This window comes from Cnephaeus nilssonii (genome assembly GCF_951640355.1).
Source record: "Cnephaeus nilssonii genome assembly, chromosome: 1".
In the NCBI taxonomy this organism is placed as follows: domain Eukaryota; kingdom Metazoa; phylum Chordata; class Mammalia; order Chiroptera; family Vespertilionidae; genus Cnephaeus; species Cnephaeus nilssonii.
Genome location: NC_137072.1, coordinates 74,950,359 through 74,967,050, shown reverse-complemented (window position 1 = coordinate 74,967,050; position 16,692 = coordinate 74,950,359). Strand labels below are relative to the sequence as shown.

At 37.9% G+C, this 16,692-nt stretch overlaps 1 long non-coding RNA gene across 1 annotated transcript; it reads left to right on the top strand.

The window, feature by feature from the left end:
• Positions 1–11,712: 11,712 nt before the first annotated feature.
• LOC307104552 lies at positions 11,713–14,154 on the top strand. The gene is made up of 3 exons (XR_013813900.1): positions 11,713–11,735; positions 12,204–12,236; positions 13,978–14,154. It is a non-coding gene; the product is annotated as an uncharacterized lncRNA (long non-coding RNA).
• Positions 14,155–16,692: the final 2,538 nt, after the last annotated feature.

Below are 16,692 nucleotides of genomic sequence, written 5' to 3'. Positions count from 1 at the left end.
GCCCCTCCACCATGCAGATGGGGAGTGCCTATAAAAGAAAAGTGATATGAATGTAGATTTCACATTTATTGCAAGAGTCTAATTTCCTTAAGTTTCTACCTGCTTTTGGTCGCTTTCTAATGCCTTTCAACAGTGTATGTTTTTCCCCAACATTATGCCCAGAATTTACAATTGTTACTAGCAGGAGATTTAGTCCCATATAAACCTTTTTAAACCTAATAGAAGCTGGAAGTCTATATTCTGAAGATTTTCTCTCCTAAGTATCTTTTTAATCTTTTTATCTTTATCTTCACTATCTCTCCTGGAGACCATGTTCAGTTTTCATGAGGATTGATATATAATCACCTCCATATTTGTTCTACCTGAAAGAGACTTAACACCCTGCTTAAAACCACATGCAACACCTTCCCCTTGGTTTCTGCTTAAACTCCAAGCTCCTTTAATTGGCTGAAAAGGTTCATATTCCTTGGTCCTGACATAAATGCCTTCATCATTTGCCATAAACCCTTTGATCATTACATTCCAGCCAAAGTAAACTCCCTTACATTTCATAGAATATGCCATGAGCTCCTGATACTTTAAATTTCACAGTGTTCCCTCTGCCTGGAACATTATTACTTCTGCTTTTCATTTGACTAATATCATATCATTTCTTAGGCCAGTGATGGGCAACCTTTTGAGCTTGGTGTGTCAACTTCGCCAAAAAACTGAGCATAACTCGGGTAGTGTGTCACTTTGAGGAAAAAAAATAACTCCAAGACTCTAGTCGCAAACGTTTCATCCTCAAGAGCAGCAAAGGTTTCATCCTCGGCATGCGGCCGCGTGTCATCAGAAATGGCTACGCGTGTTAGTGCTGACACGCGTGTCATAGGTTCGCCATCACTGTCTTAGGCTTTTACTTTTTCTGGTATACTTTCTCATAGACCATTTATATTAGGCTGGGGTACCTCTACAGTACCCATACTCCCTTCATCATTTCACTTACAAATGCTATTGAAAATTGGCTTATTTTGTCTAATAACCTATGAACTCTAGGAAATCATGGAAAGTATCTTCTCTCATCAGTATTATACAGTGTTTGCATAGTACTCGATCTCTAATTAAAGCACAATAATTGCTAATACAATAATCTACACTAATAAAAGAGAAACATGCAAATTAACCATCACTCTGCTATGCCCACAAGCTATGCCCACCAGTCAATCAGGAGCAAGTATGCAAATTAACCCAACCAAGATGGTGGCCAGCCATGGAGCTGGAGCAAGCAGGAGACTTGGGTTGCCCCGGCAATGGAGGAAGCCAAGCTTCCTTCCTGCCCTGGCCAGCCCAGGCCTCTGCTCAAGGCTACAAAGTTTCAATTATAGAAGATAAATAAATCCCAACAAAAATGGCAGCAGCCATGGAGCTGGAGAGAGCAGAAGGCTTGGGTTGCCCCCGGTGATGGAGGAAGCCAAGCTTCCCACCCGCCCTGGCTGGCCCTGGCCTCAGCTCAAGGCTACAAAGTTTCAATTATAGAAGATAAATAAATCCTAGTTATTTGCTTCCAGCTGACCCTGGCCTCCACTCAAGGAGGCGCTAAAAAAAAGAAGAAAAAGAAAAAGAAAAAAAGGAGGGGCTGGGACCTTGGGTCGCCGGGGGGTGATCAGGCCAGGATGGGATGGCAAGGGCCGTTGGGGGTAAGCAGACCAGCAGGGGGCCAGTTGGGGGCAAGTAGGCCAGTGGGGAGGGAAGGTGGGTGTGAGAAAGCCAGTGGGGGGGCAGTTGGAGGTGAGCAGGCTAGCATGGGGGGGAATTGGGGGTGAGCAGGCCGGCAGCAGTGGGCAGTTGGGGGCAAGCAGGCCAGCAGGCAGAGTGGCTAGGGGCAATCAGGCAGGCAGGGAGGGAGGTGAGCAGCTGGAGACAGCAGTCCCAGATTGTGAGAGGGATGTCTGACTGCCAGTTTAGGCCTGATCCCTGTAAACCAGCAGTAGGACATCCTTCAAGGGGTCCCAGATTGGAGAGGGTACAGGCCGGGCTGAGAAACACCCCCTACCTTGTGCACAAATTTTGTGCACCGGGCCACTAGTAAATTAATAACTAAAACTTATTTAAAATACAACCTGATTCTATTCATTATTAATATCATAAATTAAATAGCAAAAGCCAACTGCTGAGCAGCTTCATTTATTAGTTCTCCCCAAATCATAAGACATAAAAATGCTACCAGCAGGCTTTGAATGTCATAGCAAATTCTATTTAAAATTATGTATATTTGATATATCCTTAAAATAAACAATTTTAAATATTTGACTTCTATGATGTCTAGTTATTATAAAAATGTTTTGTGGCTGATACAAAAGTTCCCTTGTTCAAATCAAATGTATAACCTTTTTGAATATGTAGTTACTAGTAGCCCTGTGCACAAATCCATGTGCCATTAGCTCTCTGCAGGGCCTGGCCACTCCGCGCCTACTGCCCAGTGGCTCTCCACAGCCAGAGGCCTATCTGCAGCCGGGCACAGAATGCTTGCCTCATTACCGGGGCAACAACACAAGCATTCCACACCCTGGCCTGGCCAGAGGCCCATCTGTAGCTGGGCACAGAACGCAGCCTGCTCTCAGCGGCCGCCCCGCCCGCCCTCCCCCCCTCCCCCCCCCCCCGCCGCCTGGGACTGGGTGACTCTGGCAGGGCTGAGAGGACTGGGTGCTGCCATCTTGTGGCTATGGGTGCCGCCATATTTGTGATGGAGTGGTGGTTAATTTGCATATTAACCCTTTATTAGCTACGACTACAGGCCCGGTACATGAAATTTGTGCACGGGGGGTGGAGGGTGGTGAGGTGTGTCCCTCAGCCCAGCCTGCACCCTCTCTAATCTGGGACATCCCTCTCACAATCCAGGACTGCTGGCTCCCAACTGCTCGCCTGCCTGCCTGCCTGATTGCCCCTAAATGCTTCTGCCTGCCAGCCTGATCACCCCCTAACCACTCCCCACCAGCCTGATTGACACCTAACTACTCCCCTGTCGGCCCGATTGTCCCTAATTGCCCTCCCCTGCTGGCCTGGTCCCCCCCAACTGCCCTCCCTGCAGGCCTGGTCCCCCCCAACTGCCCTCCCCTGCAGGCCTTGTCCCTCCCAACTGTCCTCCTCTGTAGGCCTGGTTGTCCCTAACTGCCCTTCCCTGCAGGCCTGGTTCCCCCCAGTTGCCCTCCCCTGCCAGCCCGGTCACCCCTAACTGCCCTCCCCTGCAGGCCTGGTCCCTCCCAACTGCCCTCTCCTGCTGGCCTGATCGCCCACAACTGCCCTCTCCTGATGGCCATATTGTGGCAGCCATCTTGTATGTTGGAGTGATGGTCAATTTGCATATTATCTTTTTATTATATATGATTATTTCAAATACATAACATTAAAGGACTAATTTTCTTATACAGTGTAGCCTTTTGTCCAAATGGGTTAGACTGTAACCTTTTTTATAGAAAAAAATTTTTAAATAACAGATTATATAACTATTTAAAATCTTTACAGCCCTTTTATGATTCACTAAGTGTGTTTTTCCCTAATTCCTTTCATGTTACTGTACAATCTGTGGTTAGGAACTAATTTTGCATTCCAATTATACAGTTTGTGATCTTAGAAAATAAACTTCCTAAGCCAAATTTTTCTCATCTGTAAAATAAGGATAACCACCTAGCTTATCCCATAGGGCTACTATGAATACATATACATAATATATTTCACGTAAAGCATTTGTCAGCTTCTAGCACATAAGCAGTTTGGCAATGTTACCTTAAAAAATGTAAAGCTTTTAGGACATTTTCTAATTAAGTGGATCCTTAGGATTTAGTGTAATTAGAATATTTACTAAATACAGGAAGCTTCTTATATTTTGATAATTCAAAGTGGACCATAAATACGGAGATCAAGTGCGTACATAAAGGGAGACCACAGTTCAAGTCCAAGACCTTTGATTTTCACACACTGCCATATAGAAAACATCATTTCTATTTAAATTGTTAACACTATGAGGCAAACAAGGAAAAATGTTATTGTTATCTTAATGCTCAGTTGGGTTGTTTTAAAAGGTTTACAGATTCATCCAAACTAAGTAAGTGGAGGGGTGTGATTCAGATCCTGGATGACTTTGCAGGCCACTGTCTTAGCCTCGGCCCGAGGAGCATACCTCAGGGGAAACCAGCTCCTCAGGAGGGACCGCAGGGGGTGTTGAAAAAGCTCTGAGTAACAGTCTGGGTAGTAGTTCTGCAAACTATGTTTTATATCAAAATCGTCGGTGCTATTCAAACATTTTAGAAAAAAATGTAAAGTGTATAGAATAGGAGGAGGTCATTAATACTTTATGGTTTTGTATTTACCATTTTTAATTGAAATTTGAGAAACAAAATTTTTTTGCAGAGGGAAAGGGGAGTTTTGAAATTGGCTACATATAATATGGCAATTTCCATCAGGTGAGCCATATGAAAAATACCAAATTATTAATAGAATTTGGTATAAAATTTAAATTATGCTGAAAAAAATATGTCTTATAAGTATGGAAACATTTAATAAACAGGGCTTCTCAGCTGTTAGCTTTTGGGCTTTAAGATATGGTATAACTGATAACACCAGGAAATATCCAAAGAAATTTTGAAGAGCGCAATTTTTTTTTAACTCAGTAGGTATTTATTAAGCACACACGTGGTGCCAGTGTAAGCCAGGCCCATTCCAGAGAACACTACAGTGGGCATGGGCTACCTACTTGCCCATGACTCTGGCACTTGCTGGTGCTGACTCCCGGCATAACAATTCTATGACCACTTTCCTTTTCAACAGCTGGGGGTCAAGTGTGCCGTAGAGATTGGGAAATTGACAACCACTCTGATTCTACAACATGGCCACATAGGATTCCAATTCTTTTGCAGGAATCCACAGTCACTATGGTCAATTCCAGTTAAATATATAACATTTACATAGGCTTCAAAGTGAAATCAAAATTTGTATCCACTCTTTTAGAGGGAAGATATCACAAACTTTTTTAAATAAAAATTCCTCTTTAGTATTGACAGGCATGCAAATCTATTACAGTTTAGGTTATATTTCATGGTTTTCAACACACACACACACACACACACACACACACACACACACACACACACAGTATGCCTACAGAATGTGCATGCATTGAATTTCTACAAACTTTGTCAGCCACACAATGCGGAACAAGGTATTTCTGCTTTCTTTTTGAAGTAAGAGTCAGCTAATCCACTGCTAAGGCTTCCCATATGTGGCTTAAAATGTGAATTTCCCTACCACTAATTCTAATTCTTTCCTGAGATTAGGACTGTGGATTGTGTGTGGGGTATTGTTCCCACTAATTGCTAAGCCTGTTCCGGTAGGTAGTCTCTTCCTTATTTACCACTCAATCTGAGAGTCTTGTTATTGAAAGGGTACAGAGAGGTCATCTAACAAAATTTATTGGCTATACAAAGGTTCCCTCAGCTATACTTTAGCCTGTGGTCATTCAACCTCCTCTTGAACATCTGCAGAGATATGGGTTTTTAACTTTTAACAAGTTTTTCCTTACAGATTATTTTTTAATATCTTGATATACTAATTTTTACTTCTGCAATTTGCATCCCCAAATATAAACCCAAGCCTTCTTTCATATGCTAGCCTGTCCAGCTTCTGAAGGCCATGCACAACCCCTTCCTGGGCCACATGCCCTGATTGCTCTTACTTGGCTTACCCTTGTGTTCTGAAGGACAACCATCTTCCCGAAACTTTGCAGAAGGGATTTTTGTTTATTAGCTGCTAGCCACATTAATTAGGATTAACACAGGAAAGTAACAACAGCTGGATTCAGCCAGAATTGCAGCTTATGAGACAGTGGTGGTGGGCTGTGTGGAGGGTGAAGTTAAATCACCAACCAGAAAGAATGATCCACTTTCCTGATACTGCTTGTTGTAAAATTCCCCTATGTATATTCAGATTTAACTAACATATTAAGTAAACTCCTACATGGTTCCAATTACTATGTAAGTTGCTTTCATATACCTTTATATCATTGAGGAACCTAATTATCTGAGGAACCCTGAGCATATGTGGGAAGAAGAGTTCTGATTTATTTAATGCTTCACCATGGATGCTGATAAAACCATCATTTATTGTCAGACACCAAGATAAGTGCCTTTAAACATTTCATTTCACTTAATTCCCAATTCCAGAGATACTTATCTTTATCTTCACTTTAAAGATAAGAAAACTGAGAGTCTGACTTGCCTGCTTACAGCTAACAAAGACGAAGATATAAAAACCTAAATACAGATCTGTCAGATCTACCGCTATTATTATTTAACCCTTTGCACTCGCTTGCTTTTTTCTCTATTTCTTTATTCTACTCGGGATTTAATTTTTTAAATACCCCAGATTTTACAAAGTGTGGCAGTAGAATAAAAAACTGGAGTTTCTTTTCATACAAACTTATTTATTTGGATTTTTTTATATTTCAAATTATTCATACATTCAAAGAGTAATTTTAATCTCGACATCCGAGTGCAAAAGGTTAAACCCTGTTTCAGTTGTGTATACTCATTTATGACATATAATGTATTTCTAAACTGTGAACTGCACTTTAAAAGGCTTGAAAGTCTTTAGAAGAATATGAGGAAGATGAATTGAAGAGGGAAAATATTGGAGACAGGGAATCTATTTAAGAGGCTATTTATATAGTATGGAAAAATAATGAGGAACTAAATGAAGGAAATAGCAAAAAGAATGGAAGAGACTGATTCCAGGAATACGCGGGAAGGGAAAACGTAATTACCATTAGATGCCAAAGGGAACGGACAAGGAAAGTACAGGTGAGCTTCAGATTTCTGACTTGGGTGGAAAAGCAATTGGTGACCATTTGCTGTAGGATTAAATAAAAGCCAGGAGCAGATTTGGAGTGAAAAATAATAAGCTCAATTTTCAATTGTACTCATCAGTTGGAATATGCAGTTGAATAAAGACTTCCAGATGAAGACAGGTTAGGAAGCCAGAAGTAGACATTATTATTCATAAAGAGTATACACTAAAAAGATGAGGGTATATACAATGAACTGAGAAGAAAGAATCATCAAAGACTTAAGATAGCTATCAGGAAAGTTGAAAAGGAGCAAGAGAAGAGTGATTTTAAGAAGCCAAGAATAAGAAAAATATGCTTCCAGATGGTAGCAGTTGCTACTATAAAATGCCAAAAGATACCAATACCATGAAGACAGAAAAGCATTTGTTAGAACAACTTCAGATAAGCAGAAGAAATTGAAACACAGGTTGAAAGATAAGGGAGTAGTATGTTATGCACACACACTGGAACATACATACACACATTCACACACACACACACACACACACACACACACACACACACACACACACACATTAGGCCTGGTCCCTGGGAAATCTACTCTAACCCTAGACTGGTCAAAATTAAAACTGATTCAACATAATACAGGTTTAATAAATTAGGTTTCTAATTGAAGCTGTTTTCTTTAAACCAGTGAGATAAGATTGAATTTTCAGCTACTGGTAAAGAAAGTTTGTGTCTCTGGGTTTTCACTGATTTTTCTCACCTGCTGTAGTGATAATATAAAGAACTAATGAATAATGTGAGTTTTAAAACAAAATTGCAAATGTTTCATTCTTACCATAGCCGCAGAAGCAATAATTGTGATACCTTAGACATGTTACTAGACTTTCTAGAATTCTCTACTTCTTAGTTTCTTTTCTGTAAAATGGGGTGATGCTGATAATAGCACTTTGCTCTAAGTGTTGTTGGTTTGTTTGTTTAAATCAATAAAGAATAGTTTATTGATTTTTTGAGACAGAGGAAGGGAGAAGAGAGAAATAGATGGGAGAATGTAACATTGATCAGCTCCCTCTTGCAGGCCTCTTCCCTCCCTGGGGATCAAGCATGCAACCCAGGCATGTGCCCTAGCAGAGAATAGAACCAGCAACCTCTTGGTACACAGGATGACACCCAACCAGCTGAGCCACACCAGCCAGAGCAGGGTTGGTTGTTTTAAGGATGAAATAATGTAATACAGATGAAGTGCTTAGATTTGTGCTTGAGCACTTAACATTCTCAAGAAATGTAAGCTTTATTACATTATTTTTTTCATTATTTTTCTGAGATCTCTTGAAAAACAATTCCTAGGAAGGAAAAATGGAACATTGATGCATTACTGAGATTTGGATCATATAAACTAAGCTAAAATAGAAATTGACCTCAAGGATCCAATAGTCTTGAAAGCTCTCAAGTAGATAGTAAAAAGTCATGTTTTATGACTTGACTATACAGTATTGCACACATATTTAAGGTGATTCTTGAATTTTTTGAGGGCTCTGGTTTTTATTCCTACAGATGATGGTTATATCCTTTCTCTTAACTAAACCTTTAATTGAAAAAGAGACTATAGCTTTTTATAAGGTAACCACAATGCTTTGATGATCCCAAATATGGTCCATTGCTCTGAGAAGCTCTAGCCCTGCTCGCCAAAACATACAAGCTGAACACAGAATGATGCAAAAGGTTTTCATCCCATTTTTAACATTTTTCAAGATTCTTTGTTTCTTTAAATTATGACACTACCAAAAATTGTTTTCTAATAGATTATAATCACTCCCAATAGGATACTTAGAAAATAAAATTTTAATTAGGGAAATTAAAAACAAAGTTTAAGTAAGAGCAGGAGCAATATTGTGTGACGTGATAAGCTTTCAATATATGGGATGCACTCAATTTCCAAAAAGCCACAAATAGATGTATTTAGTAGTCACTCAACCAAAGTTTCAATGAAACTGTAAATGTTGGTTATTCCCCAATTTCAACACATTGTGATGGTTGATTACTCAACAGAGACCTCACTGATCCCGGGGAGAGGCCTTCAAGCCACAGACTTCATTCCACTTACTTCTGAATGAATAAAATAGCTGTAGCATTACAGGGCCAGTCATTTCCCATTTCCTACAGCGGCATCATAGAGAAGAAACTGACTGCAAAGTCTGAGGTAAGAAAAGTCTTACATACCATTGTAAACTAAAATATATAACTTATATAGAAAAAGATAGAGAGATACACACACATCCTGTAATGCTTGCTTGGGAATTTATAATCTAAGTAATTAGACAATCATTTGAAGTAAAACATTTTCTTAAAATCTTCACCCAGCCCACAAAAAAATCTTTGTGGGGATGGAGGGCTGGCCGGGTGGCACACTGAGGTGGTTACAGAGTGAGGCTCATCATTTTGAATTGCATGGGTCTCAAGTCAGCAAAGGGAACATGCAATATCAGATATTCTCTAAAGTATGAACAACTGCCGCTTTATTTGTAGCCTCCTGTTCTACCTTTAACATGTGCTGTATTTATATTCCAGTTTGTGACCTATCATCCTGATTTTAATATAAAAATTACTTGAGGGTTTTCTTATAAATCCTTGTATAAAATTGATGCTCCAGGAAGATGTTTCTCATGTTTTCAGAGACATACATCCATGTACTGCTCTGGGTGCTGCAGATGGAGAAGTAGTTGGTAATTATGCTATGTCCTGACTACAAGACACGATCTAGAAGTCTGGGATGTGGCTTATTTACACCTTGCTTAATGTGGTTTTGAATAAGTCTTGAAACCTTGAATATCTTACTGTTGTAAATGCTCAGCTTGAATTCTATCTTCTCTAAAATTGTCTCCTGAATTTTTTTCTCTTTTATCTTCTATCTGCTCTCAATTTCTGTGATTTCTATGTATAGTGTTTGTGACACATTACCTTACATTATAAAAATATCTGTATCTGTCTTTCCTTACTGTCTGCCAGATGGCAGAAATCATGCTTAATCATTAGATCCCTGATAGCGACCTAGCACAATGCTTTGCACACGGAAGTTAAACTATGTGTGAGTATATGTATGCCTGTGAGGAGCCTATGTGTGTCTGTGTGAGTACATATAACATTTTTACTGTTTATTGCCTTTACTTCCAGTCTTCCAGAATTCTTGCCAGAATTCTATAGAATTCTGAACTTTATCATTTTGTCACAATCATAACATAATCTGTGTTTTTTAAATCTCAATTTGAGTTTTGATCTATATGATAAACAATGAAGACAATATGATCATCACTTAAAGACAATATGATCAAATCTTGAGTACATTTTTTCTGTTACATTTTATTCTTTAATCTCATAGATATTTAGGAAACATTAAGAGGTGATAAAATCCCCCTAGAATCTCAGTTAAGCACCTCAAAGCCACCCAAAAATAATAATAGTGACTTAGGTAATTGACATGTTTCTCAATGCAAAACTTTAAATAATCTTTAGAAAACTGTGTAATGTATAGACCTATAATAGCGTGCTTACTAAGGTCCCAGAAAGCAGGAACTTTCTCAAATCTATATATTCCTGACATTAGAATAGTGTTTGACACTTACTTGGTGCTCAAGAAATACTTCAAGAGCAAATAAATGAATACATATGAGGGCAACCTGAAGAAAAGTCCCCCAGTCAACCCCTCTTTCCAACCTGGTTGCCTCCCCGTCCCTTATATATTCTCTAGTTCTACTGCAGCTGCACCATGACAAAGAAGTGGATTAAGGCCCTGGCCAGTGTGACTCAGTTGTTTGGAGTGCCATACCATACACCAAAAGGTGGCAGGTTTAATTCTGATCAGGGCACAATTGATTGATGTTTCTCTCTATCGCTCTAGCTCTCACTCCTTTTCTTTCCCATGGACACAGACAATAGTGTGGTGAAGGCTTGGGGGGTGGAAAGGGCAGGAGTGGAGTGGAGGGGTCAATAGGGAATAAGGGGGACATCTGTAATACTTGCAACAATAAAGATAAATTTAAAAAATAAAAATAAATAAATAAAATGGTGAATTAAAAGAGGGGGTTAATGACTAGTGATAGCATCAATTAGGGGAAATTACCCACTCATGTTTAAAGTCAAGTAATAGGTATATGTTTACTGTATTAGTGACAAATTTTTTAAATGCAGAAGATTCTATGTTTTATTGTCCAGATTTATATAAATATGTGATTGATTAAATATTTAATTGAACTCAGTTTTCTCAAATATTTATTAGCAACCATAACTAATATATTAATTATAACACAGTATCACAAGATAAGGAGTTTACAATGAAAATTAAAATAAAACAAAATGCTTTGGAAATACCCTTTGCCAAATGTCAATAATTGGTCCCTTTAAACACCATGGAATATTTTGGGTTGTCTAGAAAGTGATGCAAATAATTCTGTCACCTAAGTTAATTTTTTTTTGGTCATTATTATATGAAATGTTGTTTAAACTTCCTGGGATCTCAAATAACTGCTTACCCCCCACACTGATATTCTTTTTATAAATTGAGGTAATATTTCATTCCAGAAACTACTTTTATTACTGTGTTCAGATGAAGTATTATTATCCTTCAGTAATATGTGGATGTTTGTTTTTAAAATATTTGATGTAACATAGTTATAAAATTATAAAGTAACTTTGATTTTACCTGGAACAATGTTCTTCATTAACAAATAGTTTGAGGCCCCAAGATTGTTGTGTCTTGACTAACATCAAAGAGCTATTGATAATGCAATATAAACTATAACTGGATCATTTGATTTTATGCAAACATTTGGTCTTTTTGCTGACTTTTAGGCTATTTCTGCATAAGATGAAAGTTCTTCTTCTGATCGCAGCCATCTTGGCAGTCTCTCTTGGTTTCCCGGTAAGTATCCATTCTACACTCCAGAATATTTACTAATTTTCTGTTCTAATCAGGAATCCTAAGATTTTTTCCCCTCCACACAGTATGCTACTTTATAAGCATGCTTAACATCTGTGCTTTTTTGCTATAATCCATTTACTTCTTTTTTTATTTTTTAACATAAACATTATAGTCTAGAAAATATTATAAATCATGTATTGTTCACTGCATAGCTCAAGTCCATATAGCCTTGCTACAGTTGTGAATTTGAATCATTTAAAATACATATTAAGATTTTTTCAGAAAAATAGTTCATACAATATTTTCTGGATATGTAAATCCTAGATTTTTTGAAAAACAAATACTCAGAGTTAGGTAATGGGTAGTCCATTTCTTTCCTTCATACATATGTGTGTGTGTATATATATATATATATATTCATGTGCTTCATCCGCATGAGTTAAATTAATTTTATTGTTTGAACTTTAGGTCTCCCAAGACCAGGAAAGAGAACCACGAAGTGTAAGTTACATTTCCTCTTTTTAACATGTAAGATTTCCATGAGAAATATCTGTAACTATGGTTAAAGATACTCCCTTATTCAAACTTCTCAAACTCTAGAGAAATTCTTAAAGAGCTTAGGTATTAGCACTCAACAATGTAGACTTCAGGGATTTGATCTCTGCTTATAAGAAGGGAATTACCTGAGCATTGCATGTAACAGTAGAATCCATATTGAAACATGAACCACTGTGTAGCGAATTGTTATATCTTTTTCTAAAATTATCAAGCCTAATGAAGGCTCATAATTGCTCATGCCCCTACTCTGCTTTAACTCTACCAAGTCCATTTCAGGGAAAGTTAATAAAAATCTATATATATAAATGCCTAAGCGACCAAACGACCAAACGACCGGTTGACTGGTCGCTATGACATGCACTGACCACCAAAGGGCAAACGCTCAATGCAGGAGCTGTCCCCTGGTGGTCAGTGTGCTCCCACAGCCAACCTCCTGCAGTCCTTCCCCCAGGCCTATCAGCCTAATCGGCCCCAATCGCTGGCCAGGCCAAGGGACCCCACCCATGTACAATTATGAGCACCAGGTCTCTAGTAGTGTCAGGGACCAGCCTGATGGGTTGAACCGGGCTGAGGTAGGGAGGTGGGATTTGAGAAAAGAAAGAATAAGAGAAACAACAGCGGGATCAGGAGGTCCAAGAACTCTCGAGAAGTTCTGGCAATCTTTATTAGCAGTACAATGCTTTTTATACATAAGACACTAAGCAGGGAATCAATCAAAAGGAAAACATTCTTTGTTTCTCTAAAATCACTACTGGAGGGATACGTTGAAGGACAGGTTTCTTGTTACAATAAATCTCACTAATTGGAATACATATTTCTTGGTAAGCCATGAAAGTAGCTCTTATCCTACTGATAGCAGTCATATAAACAAACCCTGGGAAAGCTTTGTAGGCAGGGGCTACTCTCGTTATACTGATTAGTTGCCATCCAAACAGGCCTGGGAAAACTGTGTGGGTAGGGTGCCAGCCTTGCTAGCCCCTACAGGTGCAAGGACCGTGTCATCTTACATCCCGCTCCCCACATAGTAGTAGTAGTAATAATAATAATAATAATAATAACAATAATAATAATAATTCTTACTATTATTCAGTGTTAAATTCACACACAAAAAAGACTATTTGGGGCTAAACAGGTAATCAAAAAAATAATTTAAAGAGGAAAAAAAATTTGAAAAGGAGGAGCTTTATTTAGGAATTTGTTTATACTCATAAAAATATTATTATCTGAAAAGAAGCATGGCTTTTAGGTTAAAACTATACAGTGTTAAGGATACACAACTTGATAAAGATATCAATAGAAAATGGGGAGAGGGGAAGGGAGAAAGATGAGATAAAGAGGAGAGTGTGTTTAATGGATGGTTTGGGTAAAGACCTTATATAAAGGCAAAGGGAGAGATTTGATGCCCTCTTACCCACCCCCTCTCTCTTGACCTTATAATTATAGAAGCAATTATCAGAAAAATTTGGCTACGAGTAGAAAAATACAAGAACACAAGTTACCTCTAAGTAATTTCCTAAAATTATCCAAAATGATGCAAATTAATCAAATACCTGTTTATAGTACATATAGAAAAGGTAAATGATTTTAGAGCTTCTAAAGCCTAAGATCCACATGTTAAAAGACTATTTTTTATCTCTCCTTTTTAAAGAGTGAAACAAGCCTTTTAATTTCTTTTTTTCAACAGGTGAGTGGGAGCAATGAATCACCCTCACAGTATTATGTGCCTCCTTACCAATATCCATTTGGTCTATATCCACCATTCCTATATCAACGATACCCATGGTTTAGATATTACTACTTTCCTATCCCAATACCTCTGCCTGATCCTACACCTATTAGTGGACAGTAAACAAAAAAATGTCCCAGTTTTAAGATAAAATAAGTGGTAAGTATACAAAGTACAAAGCATGTATTTTTTAAGTTTGTTGTCTGTGGATTGGAATGCATCATTCCATGAAAAATAAAATTACAAATAGGTTGTTGTTAATCCTCACCCAAGAATATTTTTCCATTGATTTTTAGCGAGAGTGGAAGAGAAAGGGAAAGACAGAGAAAAACATCAATGTGAGAGAAACACATAGATTGGTTGCCTCCTGCACAAACCCCGACCAGGGCCAGGGCTGGGGAGGAGCCTGCAACCAAGGTACATGCCTTTGACCAGAATCGAACCTGAGACTCTTTGGTCCATAGGCCGACGCTCTATTTAGTCCAAACTGGCTAGGACTAAAATTACAAATTTTTAAACTTAGCCACACTAAGTTAGCATTTGTTTCGATCTTTTTTCCTCTGAGAGAGATTGTTAGGGTGTCTACTTAGAGGTACATACATGTGTCCTTCCATAATCCAATCAACAAAGTTTAAATCCCTCATTTTCTGTGATGTAATAGAAACAATTTCTTATTAAAATATTTTTATTAAATGTTTTTAACATTTTTCTACTATAATCAACATTTGTGTATGTTGGGGATGAATCAAAAAGCTAAAGAAGGCAAAACTTTAACCAAAGTTCAAATCTTATAGATGGACTTTTGAATCTAGCATCTTCCAACTATGTCTTAGAAAATTATGTATTTTTCTAATTAATTTTAAAACTCCAAACTTAGTCTATGATTGTCACATTATTATAAAAATTCTGAAGGCTGAATGTTTCAGTTATAATAGAGACCCCTATCATCTTATTATATCAAAAACAAAGTTAATGGTCTATCAATTACCAGATAAATTGAGGGGAAGTAGACTATATTAAAGATTATTAAAAAAAGAAACTGTAAGTTTACAAGCAAATGACCCATTAGGATTAATAACTGTATGGCTGTGATTTATTGCAGGTCACTAAAACTGATCGTGAGCCACTTCTTTGAAGAATCAATAATCCTGTTAATAAAAGAAAAATAAATATAATTGAAGTAACATACAATATTCTCTCATCAATTTCTTTACTGGTCCTCTTTTGTTAACATAAAAAAAAAAAGATAATGGTTTCCTATTTTCTAAATGTGCATTGACAGGGCCTGGCTGAAATAGCTCAGTTGAAGAGTGTTAGACTAGAATTGGGATCACTGGGTCAAATGAGATTACATTTTTAATTTTTTGAGGAAACTCCACACTGTTCTCCACAGTGGCTGCACCAGTCTGCATTCCCACCAGCAGTGCATGAGGGTTCCTTTTTCTCTGCATCCTGGCCAACACTTACCATTTGTTGATTTGTTGATGATAGTCATTCTGATAGGTGTGAGATGGTACCACATTGTCATTTTGATTTGCATCTCTCAGATGATTAGTGACTTTGAGCATGTTTTCATAGGCCTCTTGGTCTTCCTATGCCCTCTTTCGAAAAGTATCTATTTAGGTCCGATGCACATTTTTTGATTGGGTTGTTTATCTTTCTTTTGTTAAGTTATATTAGTTTCCTGTAAATGTTGGAGATTAAACCCTTATCAGAGATAACACTGGCAAATATGTTCTCCCATTCAGTGGGCTTTCTTGTTGTTTTGTTGATGGTTTCTCTTGCTGTACAGAAGCTTTTTATTTTGATGTAGTCCCTTTTGTTTATTTTCTCTTTAGTTTCCATTGCCCTAGGAGCTGTATCGGTGAAGGTAGATACATATGTCTGAGATTTTGCTGCCTGTGGATTCCTCTAATATTTTTACGGTTTCCCATCTTATGTTTAAGTCCTTTATCCATTTTGAGTTTATTTTTGTGTATGGTGTAAGTTGGTGGTCTAGTTTCATGTTTTTTGCATGTATCTGTCCAATTTTCCCAACACCATTTATTGAAGAGACTGTCTTGACTCCATTGTATGTTCTTGCCTCCTTTGTCAAATATTAATTAAGCATAGTGGTTTGGGTCAATTCCTGGACTCTCCATTCTATTCCATTGGTCTATATGTGCCAGTACCAGGCAGTTTTGAGAACAGTGACTTTGTAATATAACTTGATATCTGGTATTGAGATTCCTCCTATTTTGTTCTTTCTCAGGATTGCTGCAGCTATTTGGAGTCTTTTTTATTCCAGATGAATTTTTGGAGAGTTCATTCTAGGTCTGTGAAATATGCCTTTAGTATTTTAATGGGGAGTGCATTGAATCTATAGATTGCTTTGGGTAGTATGGACATTTTAATGATGTTGATTCTACCAATCCATGAACATGGAACATTCTTCCATCTGTTTATGTCTTCCTCTATCTCTTTTTTCAGTGTCCTGTAGTTTTCCAAGTATAAATCTTTTACCTCCTTAGTTAAGTTTATTCCTAGGTATCTTAATTTTTTTGGTGCGATGGTAAATGGAATATATCCCAAGAAACTAGAAGCACCAATCAGAAAGGATATATGTACCCCTTATTCATAGCAGCACAATTTACCATTGCTAAGTTTTGGAAACAGCCTAAGTGCCCATCAGCA